This window comes from Equus caballus, chromosome 4 (genome assembly GCF_041296265.1).
Source record: "Equus caballus isolate H_3958 breed thoroughbred chromosome 4, TB-T2T, whole genome shotgun sequence".
In the NCBI taxonomy this organism is placed as follows: Eukaryota; Metazoa; Chordata; class Mammalia; order Perissodactyla; family Equidae; genus Equus; species Equus caballus.
The window spans coordinates 63557296-63570749 of record NC_091687.1 but is presented as its reverse complement, the minus strand read 5'-3'; the positions used below and the strand labels follow the sequence as shown (position 1 = coordinate 63570749).

Sequence of the window (13454 nt, the reverse complement as noted above, 5' to 3'; positions counted from 1 at the left end):
ACTTACGTCTAAGCCCCAAAATGAAGGGAGACTTTAAAGCTGAGAACATGATTTTGATCTAAGATAGAATAAACAACAGAGTAAGTGGGTTATCCATTAATTAAATATGCCTTGTTTTTCTAGTAAATTTTTAAAAATGCTTTCCTGGAACTTTTCTGTCTCTGTGGCCATGATCTGTCTGACCATTGCCAGGTGTTGTAATCACTTCAGGCCTCAGTTTCCCCTCCTTTACAACAGGGGTATGAGTGTCAGTCTTCAGCTCCTTCATTGCTGTGTTACACTGATCAGTTAAGAGGCCTGTAAGACATTTCTGAATCATGCAGAAAAGTGTGTATTTAACTGTGTGTGTGGAGGCAGGGAGGGTCTGTGGGCAAGTGTTACTGAAATGTCACTTTAATATTAACTATTCTCCATTTATAAAAGAGAATTTGCTATAAGGTGATTCTTTCTTGGACACCACGTAAAAGCTTTAGTTGCTTAAGTAAGGAAAGAATGCCAATATTAGTTATATTACTAACCAACACCAAGATGACATGACAATAAAATGAGAAAGTTCCATATAACTATATTTAGGGCCTACATCTGAAAGTAGTCATTAGTGATAATAATTAGATTATTGTCCAACTAATAGAAGTAGTCAAGATTGGAAGTGTTACCACTGAAGGTTAAAAGAGATTCATTAATAAGCCCAAGTGAAGAAAGAGATTGACCAGTCTCTACAAGGTAAGTATGAAGAGAAAGTATTTTTCTACCATAATCACAACTCTATCCCAAAACCTAGTCCACCAAAATGCTGACTTTCCCTGTAAATTCAGGCCCATAATGTAATAGTTCAGCAATTCTGCTGGATATCAACATTAGTTATCTTAATTATTGGTTCCAATCTACATATGAGCTGCGGCAAATACTGTGGAATCTGGAGACAGAACAAGGTCCAGCCATGTAGTTTTAGTCTGTCTTACTGAGCCTTCAGAGTACGCATGTTACATTTAGAGGAACATGACTGATCAGAGAAACACAGTCTGCCCTCAAATAGTTTTGAGTTCAGTCATCAATATGTTCAACTGAATTACTACTGTCATTTTAGTATTTTATTTTTTAAACATAAATGGATCTGTATCAAGTTATTACATGCTATGGATCCCATGGACCAAATGTTTGGGCAACGTAATACTGGAATAAAAGTCCTAAGGTAAATGGCAGTTGCTAAAATAAAATGAGTTTTAAGTGATTAATAAGCGCTGAGGTGAGTGGGAGTGTAGATATAAGTGTGTGAACCTCAATTGCTTTATTTTGATGCTCTGCAGTTCCCACATTTAGCCCTCTGTGGAGAGCACGCCCTTGTTCATTCCTTTCTGTGTGGGTGTTTGTGATCGCTTACTAAATGGTACGACTCCACCACGCAGGCTTCATTCCTTTTACCAACTACTATGATCTGGTCTGGTGTATTAGTCCAAAGCCATGATCTATTTTTATGATCTATTATTACGGTTCTTTTCTAGCACATATTGTAATAATTATTCTCTCAAACAGACTCCTACTAAAGCCCTGTGTATATTCTTTTATCATCCATCAAATATGGGGCAAATTACTCAGACCTGAGTTTAGCCAGGTTGTTCTGCATTTGGTCCTCAGCAGTCAGGCCTCCTCCTCTCATTTCCCATGCAGTCGTTTTACTAGCTGGGATGTTTTAACGAACTAAGTTTTGCTTGGCAATCGCCATACCCCAGGCTCCACTGCACAGAGCTGACATAGTAGGCGTTCGATAAATATTTGTGGAATGGATAATGAACCCTGAATCATCACAATAAACCATCCCAAACAACTTGTCTTTTTTCTACTCCTAAGGCAGTGGTTCTCAAACTTTTTGGCCCTGAACCAAGTTTTCAGCAAGGCCAGAGGTTGTGCAGGCCACTCATTCCACCTGTTCCCGGTTATGGTCAGAGAAGAAATCTCACCAGATTTAATGGAAAAAACTCAAAGTTGCTTTTGGTAAAAACTATGAGGTCAAGCTAGTTTTCATTAAATTTCACGTGTAAATATATTAATTCATTATGAATTCAGTCTGCTCACATTGTCACAAACATTGAAACCACTGAAGTCCAGTCTATTAGCCACGAGTGGGCTGCTTACGACCCCCGCAGAGCACATTTGAGAAACACTGAATGACCCCATCACTTTGGTTAGATACAGTTATAACTGTGGCAGGCACTATCTAATCATTTAAGAATTTCTAAATAATACTATTTCTCGTTCCTCTTTTCCAAAGTTCAGATTCAAGGCTCACTTAGAACAAATGCCTCATGAGTCTTATTTCCCTTCAAAGTTTTGGAGAACAACACCAAACTCTAATCACAAACCCTCATAGTGCAGAAAGTGAGCCGAAGTTTTTAGTAGTTGACAAGGAGATGACAGGCTTGATTTACAATTCAAACCCTCCACTGCCACTGGATTCCTCCGGCTTCACAATGAGCAAGAATCTCTTTCATTGTTCAGCGTTTGACCCCACAAATTCCTCCTGGTCTAAAATGGGAAATGTTCCACAATGGCTGATGCAATCCATTCAAATGCTTTGCCAGGCATTGAGGGATATACTTGGAATCATCATTTCATGAAGGGCAAATATCACAAAAAAACAAATATTACTAAAAACTTGGATAGTCTACACAAAATACTGTAAATATATATTTGAAACTTAAGGGAAACAATTGAGCCCAAAAGGGAAAAACCCTACATCATCTGGTTTGCTGTAGCCATCCAAGAGTGACGCTTGCCTCTCCAAATCATGGGAAGCCATCACTGATCTTTAGATAACCTTAAACTCCAGTCTTCGTGGGATGGCACAAATCTCCCGCAATAAAAGCAGAGAGAGTCATCCAGTGACATGGGATTTGGAATAGGAAGACACTAAAAATGTTTGAATCTGAAAATCTGGCATGCACTTTTATCAATAACGTAATTTATGGGAATGCCAAAGCCGCAAACTGAATCTAAATATAAACGAGCACTAATAATAATATTGATACGTCCCCATCAGCTCTGGTATTGTTAGTCTGGATATGAATGCGTTACAGATCTGAAAGGGGGGCTTGACTTTTAATAGTGATGTTAACAACATCTGCTGGCTTTTATTGCCCTACTGTGAGTGTGGAAAGGGCCTTCTTGGCAGGACTCGCGTGAAACAGACCTTGCTACGTTGGTGAGCTTACTAGACTGCCAAAAAGGGTTCTCGAGGAGGAAACTGGTCCTTCCTAACGCACCAAGGACAGCTGACAAACAGAAGGCCCCTGAGTTAGCCACACTGTGTGAGAGTCCAGATCAGTCTTACTTTGTCTCTGTGGGCAAAGGTTGTTTATTAACTAAATTAGTTAAGGGCACAGCCAATGTGTACTCTGTGTTTCTGAAAAAAAAGCAAATATTTCTCTCAACGTATTGGTCAGAAAGGCAAAGAGCCACACACAACAATAACCCAACACAAATTCACCAACAACACAGTCTAACTTATTTTATTCTAAGATGCCTGATTCTACTTTAAAAGCAAGGATGCAAGACAGTTCTTCCAACACATGGCTAGCTGTTGGAAAGGAATTACATATTTAATTTAGGGCAAAGACTTACTTCTTTGGGAGGGACACTGTATCTTTCACTATCTTATATGCTTATCTGTAAAACAGGACCATTTTTGTAAAACAAGACCATTCAAAGAGACATGATTTGAAAAAATAAAGGAATCTAATTGCAAAACAAGAGAAAAGTAAATCCTTTTATTTCAAATATATCTTTATTTTTCAAACTTGAATATCACAATTTCAAATCAAAAACACCTTTGAATTTCAGTCCAAAAAAATCGATTATTTTGTGTCATTGTATCCTTCTCTGCGTCTCTGTGCGTATCTCCCACTGTCTTTGTTTTTCTCTATCTTCTCTCTCAAATTCTCTCTCTCTCTTCATATGTCTATTTCTCTGTGTCTTTATTTGTTTTGTGATGTATGTCTTTCTCTGTCTCTCTTTGTGTATGTGTATCTGTCTGTCTGTCTCTCTCTCGCACACGCACACACATTTTATCAGATGTGTTCTTACTAGCTTTACTGGTAAAAAGATCTAGTAAGCTTGTTTCCTGTTTCAGTGTTATTCTTGAAGCAGGCTGCAGCTAGAATCTGAATTTCATTGGGCTATTATTATTTGCAGCTGTGTGACCTTTTTAACCCTGCTTTTAAAGTGACATTTCAGCCCTCAAGCTTGAAACGCCTTAAATGCTGCAAAGTTTTCAAACCAGAGATTTACACAGGGAACAAGACCAAGAGAGGCACTGGTCCTCCTAAGTGAAAATTTCAGCCGAACTTGGCGAGAATGGGGTGTGTGACTGGGCAGTTTACAGCCAGAACTCTTCCCCGGAAGTCCTAACTTTTACATGGACCACCGCAGTTATTCAACTACAATTCCATCCAAACCCAAAAATCATTGTCCTTAAAAGATGTTCACCACCCACTGGGATCCCAAAAGTTCAGAATCTCACAACCTGAATCAAAGACCTCTTGGGTCTTGTTTCACACACTGCATCATGCTGAGGGACCATCCAGAGTTCTCTTCAAACCAGGCCCACTCGTCCCAGGAGGAAGGATTTCCAAACGGCTTTTGTCTCTGGAAACTCACCGGGGCCTTACTTCCCGATGGAGGCCCTAACAGGAGAGAGTGCAGGGGGCTCACGTCCTCTCCTGGACTTCTGCAGAGGTTTGTGGTTTTATCTATGTGGTGTCTATACTGTGTATGAAAAAACATTCCAGTGCGATTGGGTTTTCATATGTTAAATTCCTTTTTCTTTCTTCTCTTCTTTTTTTTAAGTTTTCCATATGTTTCTTTGGAGCTGAGGCCTCTTTTTAAAGTTACTGGCTAATTTCTACGTATGTTTCACACAATCCTGTCTTACAGCTTTCTTATCTGCGGTTTCGATAGTTCCAAACACACTTGTTCAGCCTGGGTGTTGGGCATTAGGTCTTTTGTTGGCTAAGTCGCTGTAGTAAGTGTGTCTGTGCCTTCCTGTGTGTATTCAGGCCCTTGTTACTCTTCTTGCTCCCATCTAGCACAATACATTTTTTGCAGGACACACCCCATCTCTAAGAAAAGTTTATTTGATATGTGTGTGGTTAACAAAACACTAGTGAGAGATTCTCAGGTTTTGAAGGAAATGTTGAATGTAACCAAGTCACCTGATTTATTTCTAATGGGACTGAGCACGACCTCAGAAGACATGCTGAACGGAGGCAAATCTCTCTTCTTACCTGCCCCAGATCTGAACAAAGTGAAGAGAAAAGGAAAGAAAAGAAAAAAAGTAACAGTGGAACAAGTTGATCAGAGGTTTCACTGACATTGTCATCTTTACTTTTCCAGAAAGTCTTCTATTGCAATTTAAAATAATTGCCCCATGAAATCCTGACAGGAAAACTATGATAGCAAAGAAATTAAATGGGTATATTCTTCATCCTGGTCAAAAGCAGCTTGCCTTTAGAAAATCGGGAAAAAGTCAGCAACACAGTTCTTCTCCTTTTTTGCTCTACTTAGTAATATTTGCCTCTTTAGAACTCTAACACATTCTCAATGGGACTACTCTACCTCTGGATAATTTTTAGTATGTTTGGGGTGCATTGGTTTTTAAACTGCTTTTATGCAAAATGAATATTTTAAAATATTCTGAAAAATCACAACTTTCTAGTCTTGGTTTTCTTTTCACACATTCAAATGATTTCTATTGGAGAGAACTGTTATCTTTGTATCTTTATTCTCTATAAGTATCCTTGTATCTCCAGCAACAATATATGTTTGGTTCAACAAATGTATAGGCTGAAGTGATCTTTAACAAAACATCTGAAGAGTTTTCTTCTGCTGCTTGAATCTGAGCTATAAAAACGTAAGACTGTGTATAAACATGGTGGAGAGCATTCCAGACCTCTCCACTTTCTCCAGGGCCTGGTAAGAAGCTATTTCATCTTACTATTAAATCTTAAGATTACTATTACTGACTTACTATTAAAAGACGTTTGAGAATGATCATATCAAACTGGGTGTTTTTTCCCCTTGACTCCAGAAGAAAGCTAGGCGTTCCCAAGTTCTATCTAAAGTAGCCGGCAGTTCTGTTCAGAGCCTGCTACATCTCATGGTGTCAGTTGAATACAAGGTAAAAATACACTCCAAGACTTGATTCAGATTCCTAACACACTATGCTTCAAATGTCAAGCATGTGAACATTTGACAGCACTAGCAGGTCACTGAAAGGCCATGCTAAGGCAAAAATCTTCTGTCCCCTGAAGATGCTGCCATCATTCTAATAAGGTTTCCTTTCTAAATACCAGCAAAAGGCATATTTTCACCCAGCTTCCTAGAGGTGGCATCATTTCCTTGCATGGCCCAGTAAGGGGATTTGGGAATAGGGGAAGCCGATTGCTAGTTGCCACCATCACTAGAGGTCCACTGGCATTTAATGGGTGGGGGGTCAAGGCTGTGAAATACTCAGAGTGGGCAACCCTGTGCAACACCAAAGTCTCCTGGCCCAACTGCCAACAGTGGAGCTTTTGCACCCACAGCCCCCTGGCCCATGCCACCCAGGTTACAGATAAAAAGGATATGAGAATAAGAACAATAATAAGAGTGAGACAATAATTTAACAGTCAGCATACAGGAGAGAAAATGGAAATAAGGGACTAAATGCATAGCCACCTTTGTATACTTCTCACAGAGCCCTGAAAAACCCCAAGAAAGTTAAGCTTAGGATGAGGCTCGATTCGATGCCAATAAAAACTTTATGAATATTCAAAAAGGTATGTGAAATTACCATTCCCTCTCAGAGCGAGGGAGGGCTGGGGACTGTGGCCAAAATTTTAACCAAGCATAAGCATACCCTTTCAGGTTCAATCCATAGAGGAGACAGATGAGTAAGCTGGAGTAGACTTTTTTCAGATGAATTACCTGGCTTGGCTACCTCCAGTCCCCACTCTCCAGTTAACTGACCACACCGTTTTAAGCAGTGTTGACTCAACAGGAGCAAAAGAAAGCATTGGCCCAGCGTAGAAACATGGCTCTTGCCCACAGACTTTTTCGCCCTGATAATTGCCTGTTGATTTTATATTATTGCTGAGGATAGCTCCATCAAAAAAAGCATGTTTTTCTTTTCTTTTTTACATTTAAGTAGAGAACACCACAAGCTTCTAAATTTTGTTTTAATGTCGCTGGTCCCATCAGCCGTCAGCTCATAGAATACTTATTAGGGGAATATTGGCCTCCTAACCAACTTCTCAATAAGAAAGCTTATTAATAGGCCAAAAGTGTATTAATAGGCATACACACACACACACACACACACATACATATATATTTAATTTTTTTCTCTTTTGGCCTGTTAAGTTTTCTTACTATGAAGTCAGGGGGTGTGTGTGTATATATTCACACACATTATAGAGATTATTTCATGCCCATAAACTAGCTCAACGCCCTAAACTGATGCCTAGTCCCTAATGTAACCCCAAGGAGGATACTGAGCTCACAAGGAAGCAGAATAAGATAATCCGGGTCTGCCTCTCTGCAAAGTCACGACAGCTAAGGATCATTAAACTTGTATTTTAAAAGCACAGAAATAAGCTATATTTTTGAGGATCACTAAATCGTTTCCAGGGACTAGAAAAGTCCTTAATGTCTTTCTCAACTTCCGATTAAACAAAAGAGTCACTCACTAAAGCCTGCAAATCCGCTAAAACACCCTGGAAAAACGACATGGAAAGAAAAGGCCTTTTCCTTGAACCACCACCCACGAGAGGTTACACTGTCCCAGACTCCGATTCATCAAAAGGTCCGCGCCATGAACAAACAGACGCAGGGCAGGCTCCCTCTCCCCCGGGGCCCAGCCCCCAGACAACGGCACCATTTGTCAGTCAACACCCCAAATCAGCACGGAAAGTGAAAGAGGAGTTTTTTCACGCGCCTGCCCTCCAAAACCCAGGACCCTCCCTCAGCATGAATGAGGTCTCTTGGCTCAGGGGGTGGAGGTCGGGTCCTGGGAAGTCCCCTGATCCTGGACTCGTCCGAGAGGTAGAGGGACAGGGAGGAAGGGCACGCGCAGCGCCCCCGGGCATCTGGAGGGAGGCCATGAGCCATGCGCACGGGAGGGCGGAGGAGAGGGGATGGGAAGAGGGGCCCCCAGATCCACACGGGGCCAATTGCAGCTGCTCAACGAGGGAACTGAAGCATCTTCACAGGGCATTGTTCCCAGGCGCTTCGGGGAAAGTGGACCGTGGACAGTGATTGATTACCCGTCACGGAGAACTCGTTCAAAAGTGCTTCAACCTCGGCATGGATCGGGGGCAGGATCAGAAACCGAGGACACTGGTCCCATTCATTCATTCCTTCCTCACATAGGCACTGAGCACCTACCACACGCTGGGCCCCACGATCGGAGCAGGAACCTCAAAACAGCCCCTGGCCTCCCAGCACTGGCCGTCCAGGAGGGAGGCGAGGCGGGCAGGGATGTCTATGGTGGACGGCAGAATTGTAAAGGCCATAACGTCTTGTAGCAAAGTGCTGTGTGGGAGTTCGGACGCCACGAGGAAACAAGGCTGTTCCATTAACTACATTAATACCATATAAGCTCCTTTCACAGCTAAGTATTTCTGGTAATAAGATGCCAATTCAAGGCGAGCATGCACACACACCCAGACACCCACCCCTTGGAGTAATCTCTTAGTTGTACTAGAAGTAAGGTTTTTTGTTTGTCTTTTTCATTGAGGTTTTATTTTCCTTTTAATCCTGATAATTAAAGCTGGATTATTTGTGGTAAACCTAACACTGTGGCCCGGGGACCAGATTTTATATTAGTAAATCAGTAATTAAATCTCAGTTCCCTTGCTCACTAGCTGTGTGATCTTGGACAAGTTACTTAACGCCCTGAACATTATTTTTCTCACTATAAAAAGACACTATAGGGCCAGCCAGTGGTGCAGCAGTTAAGTGCGCATGTTCTGCTTCGGGGGTTCGCCGGTTCGGATCCCGGATGCGGACATGGCACTGCTTGGCAAGCCATGCTGGCGTAGGTGTCCCACATATACAGTAGAGGAAGATGGGCATGGATGTTAGCTCAAGGCCAGTCTTCCTCAGCAAAAAGAGGAGGATCGGCAGCAAATGTTAGCTTAGGGCTAATCTTCCTCAAAAAAAAAAAAAAAGACTATAAACAATATCAGCAACACCTGCCTCACAGGGATATTGGGAGCATCAAATGGATGATATGTGAAAAGCACTTCATAAACTGTAGAGTGCTGTAAAATATTGCTTACTGTTTTTATCAGACAGTCACTTTGTAGTAAGCACACCAAGCTGCTGAGGTACTGGACAGTGCGGAGTTATGTCTGCACTTGACAGCATGTGTAAAGAGATGAAAGGTTCTCAAGGATGTTGGAGGTGATCATCTTTAAAAAGATCCCGACCTTCTATGATTCTCTGACAATCTGGCAATTATCAAGCAAAACCTTATCTACTAGCTTTTTACGGGTAGTCTCCCAGGTAGAATTATTTCTTTGCCTTCTAGTTGAGAGGTCATGTTGAGAAGTGCTTTTGAATCTGATCTGCGTTCAGACCCCAACTCTGGGACATATCAGCTGACCTATAAGCTTGGGTAATGGGTCACTTGACCCTGGGATAAATTTGGCTATTGCTGGCTGAGCTAGCCAGGGAGCATCCGACACCTCGCCCTAGGCTCGGAGGAGCCAGAGCCAGAACTGCACATGAATGTGTTCACCTTTCTGGAGCATTGCTCCTGACCACAGAAATGCAGCTAAAGCCCTTTGCTAGGCAAGTCCACCCCCTGATCTGTGCCTGGATACTCTGTCCTTGCAGACCACACTCCAGTCACACTGAAGGTAGGAAAAGAGCAGAGCTTGGAATGCTGAGAAACTCAGCACCTTCTTATAAGTAGGCACTTTTACGCTTCTCTTGGGTCATCAGAAATCATACTAATACAGGAGGCCCGCCCTGTGGCCGAGTGGTTAAGTTCGTGTGCTCTGCTTCGGCAGCCCAGGGTTTTACCGGTTCGGATCCTGGGCACGGACCTAGCACCACTCATCAAGCCATGCTGAGCCGGCAGCCCACATAGCAGAGCCAGAAGGACCTACAACTAGAATATACAACTATGTACTGGGGGGCTTTAGGGAGAAGAAGGGGGAAAACAAAGAAGATTGGTAACAGATCTTAGCTCAGGTGCCAATCTTTAACAAAAAAAAAGAAATCAGACTAATACAGATTATGATCTTTTTTTCATCCACTCTCCACTTGAGCTATCAAAAAAGAAACTGAATCTTCCTTTTGTTATTAAATTTTCTTTAGAAAATTATATTTTCCTCTTTTTCAGCTTATTGCTTATTCTCATTCCTGCTTTTCTTTATTTTTTCTTTTTTTCCCCTCTCCTTTTCATTCCCCAACTATCCCATTTAATAAAAATACTTTGAATAAAGCACAAAGAGCAAGTTAGTTGTGAAAAGAAAGGAAGTCACAGCACAATCAAAGATCTGGTCATTTCAACCACTTGGGAAAGTGGAGAGATGACATCTCAATAACAGCAACATTTCCTAACCCAGGACCCCGGAGAGTTCAAGATGAAGAGCCCAAGACCTCTGCCCCTGAAAGCAGGTCACCTCCCAGTGTGGAAAGGTCTGGATGTGTGGAAAGCCTGACAAATTTTGAGGTTTTTTTTTTTTGCTGAGGAAGATTTGCCCTGAGCTAACATCTGTTGCCAATCTTCCTCCACTTTACATGTGGGTCACCACCACAGCATGGCTTGACGAGTGGTATAGGTCCACGCCCAGGATCTGAACCCATGAACCCGGGCTGCTGAAGCAGAGTACACAGAACTTAACCTCTACACCATGGGACTGGCCTCAGATTTTGAGTTTTTTAATGCTCGGGAGTAGTCAAAATTTTATTTAGTGAAAATATCTCTTCCATGTACCACTACATCCTGTGCATCAAGCATTTTTAATCTCAGAAAAGCATTTTCCATCAAGGCTGAAAGAAAGCCTTGATTAGATACAGCTTTGATTTATCTTCTCCACTAAGTGCCTCTGTGGGGAATGCAGCCGAGTAAAGCAGTTAGAATATGAGTCAGGACGGCAAAACTCCCAGCTATTTCCAAAACCTTCAGTTTTCCTACTCGCCTTTGCAATACCTACATCAAAGGATTTCTGGTATTCTCGAAGTAATGGAATTATTTAAATAGCGACATCAAGCTAATGTTTGTAAGATGCTTCAAAGACGACGAACACAAGTTGAAAGCAGCAGTTCCATCGTTATTTCTCCATCTGTCCTCTACTGTTCCCAAAGAAACAGAAACAACCACTTACACAAACACGCACAAAAAATCCTACGGACACCAAGTTAACCAATGTCTCCTTTCTTCCCAGACAGCCAATCAGCCAGTCACCAGGCAAACAGCTCAAGCACCAGGCAAGGAAAACATGTTATTTTTCTGGGCAAGCCTTAACTTCACTGCCTACAAAACACGGCCCCATGGGGCACATCCCACACATGGCGAGATTAACGCTTCCCTCTCTCATTGGAAACCGAGAGTTACCCGTCAACGCCCTCGGACACTGAGGTCAGAATTCACCAGCACGCACCCTGAAATGCAAGCTCTTTTATTCTCGAGCTTTCCTACTCAGACCAGTACTCACATCCAGGCCATCCCTGCCGTGCCTCTCCTGCTAATAGTACGCAAAGAAAGCTCGGGAAGGTGGAGGCTAAGAGAGAAAGCTTCTCTCCACAGAGGATCATCCTCCAGGCATCTAAAATCCAGAGGACTTCTCAGATGAGAGAATTTGCTTGCTGTCAGTCCTGGACAGTGAGCCAACCTATTCAATGACGAAATGACCCCCGAAACAGGCGATTTGATGAACTAAGGTAAGAAAAAGAAAGCAAAAACAAACAACAAAACCAGGCTTCAGATAGTCTCTTAAAAATGAGGCTGTCAAGAGCCAAATTCCACAGTGCGCCCAAGCCAGTTAAAAGCACACCCAGAGCCCTCGTCAGAAATCCTCAAAGTGCAAGAGAGGCTCCCCTGCCACGGGCCAGGGTCATGCACCCAAAGGTGACAATGAGACACTCCCAGGAACATCGGGCCCAATAAGCCGGCACCGGGCCTTTCCAGACTGCGGACAGTGGCCTCTGTCCTCACTCATCGGCTGGCCCCACATTCCTGTCCCAGGTTGGACCGTGGCACACAAACCTCATTCACCTAAGCCCAGGGCAGGGTGAGGGTATTAAGGAGGCCACTCTCTTCCCTTATTCCCCCGTCTTCCTCCAGAAGACTTGTCAGTCTTCTAGCAAATGTCTCCGGAGGTCGTCCTAGGGCCAGGCACTGCGTGAGGTGTGGGGGAAAGAGCAGGGAAGGAGGCGGACGCGGTCCTCGTTCTCACGGAGCAAAAGGAAGCAAAGACCACAAGCACGCGAACCAAGTAAGTGACCAGGATAAACAACTGCCCATTCTGGAAAGTCTGTTGAGAGTGATAAAGAGGGTGATGTGACAGAGACAAAGGGGGACAGGGGAACTTTTTTAAGGGGACGTCAGGAACACCTCTCTGAGCAGGCCATGCAAATAAGCCATTTGAAGAGAGAAAAAGAGACGGCGTTCCTGGTAAAGGGACCATGGGAGCAAAGAGCTCGGCATGGCTGAGGGACTGAAGGAAGGCCACAGAGGCTGGAGGGTAGCACGTGAGGGAGGGAGGGGCCCAGGGTCGATGAGAAGCAGGCAGGCCTCGAATCATCCAAGAGTAGGATTTCTTCTAAGAGTAAAGAGAAGCACTGAAGAATTCCAGGCCGTGGAGGGACGGACTTCAAGCAGCTACCTTTTCTGCTCCTCAGTCCTCTTAGGAAACACGAGGATCACAGGAACTTACTTCTGGCTGTCGTGAGGGTTAGAGGCATCCGGCAGCTGGAACAGACAGAGCAGGCGCTCACCTTCTCATCCACGAAACAGCACAGCCCGTCTCATGCATAAATAAATATGTAGGCTTCCCCCCAAAGCAAGAATGTTGTCCTGGGAGTGAGGGGTAGGGAGAAAACAAGAAAGAATAAGCAGCCCCTGCGACACGGCCAACACAGGCTGACAATATGAGAGTCTAAACACTTACCTAGGGGTTAATTCTTTCAGTCACCACTTTAGTTGCAGCTTGAGGTCACACTGCCTGGTTTCACACAATGCCTATGTGACCTTGGGGAAGTAACTTAACTTCTCTGTGCACATTTCCTCATCTATAAATGGAAATAATACTTACTCATAGGCTTGTTTTGAAGATTTATATGTAGATATAAATAAATAGTAATTCATTTTTACATATAGAACATATATAGAGAATAGAGAGAGTAATTTTTGGTATATAGTGAATATACCATACACATTGGCTATAATTATAATAATAATTACTCTT

General features: G+C 42.9%; 1 protein-coding gene across 25 annotated transcripts in view; it reads right to left on the bottom strand.

Moving 5' to 3' along the window:
* CREB5 (cAMP responsive element binding protein 5) overlaps positions 1 to 13454 on the bottom strand; it is a 397793-nt gene that overhangs the window by 328173 nt on the left and 56166 nt on the right. For 4 of the 25 annotated variants that reach the window (XM_070264731.1, XM_070264735.1, XM_070264734.1 and 1 more), the window contains one exon: positions 13158 to 13278. The exons of 18 other annotated variants lie outside the window; for them this stretch is intronic. The gene's annotated coding sequence lies outside the window, so the exon portion shown is untranslated. Of the gene's footprint in view, positions 1 to 12872; positions 12959 to 13157; positions 13279 to 13454 lie in introns of all 25 variants that reach the window. 3 more of the 25 variants (XM_070264728.1, XM_070264733.1, XM_023639432.2) reach the window with 1 other exon arrangement.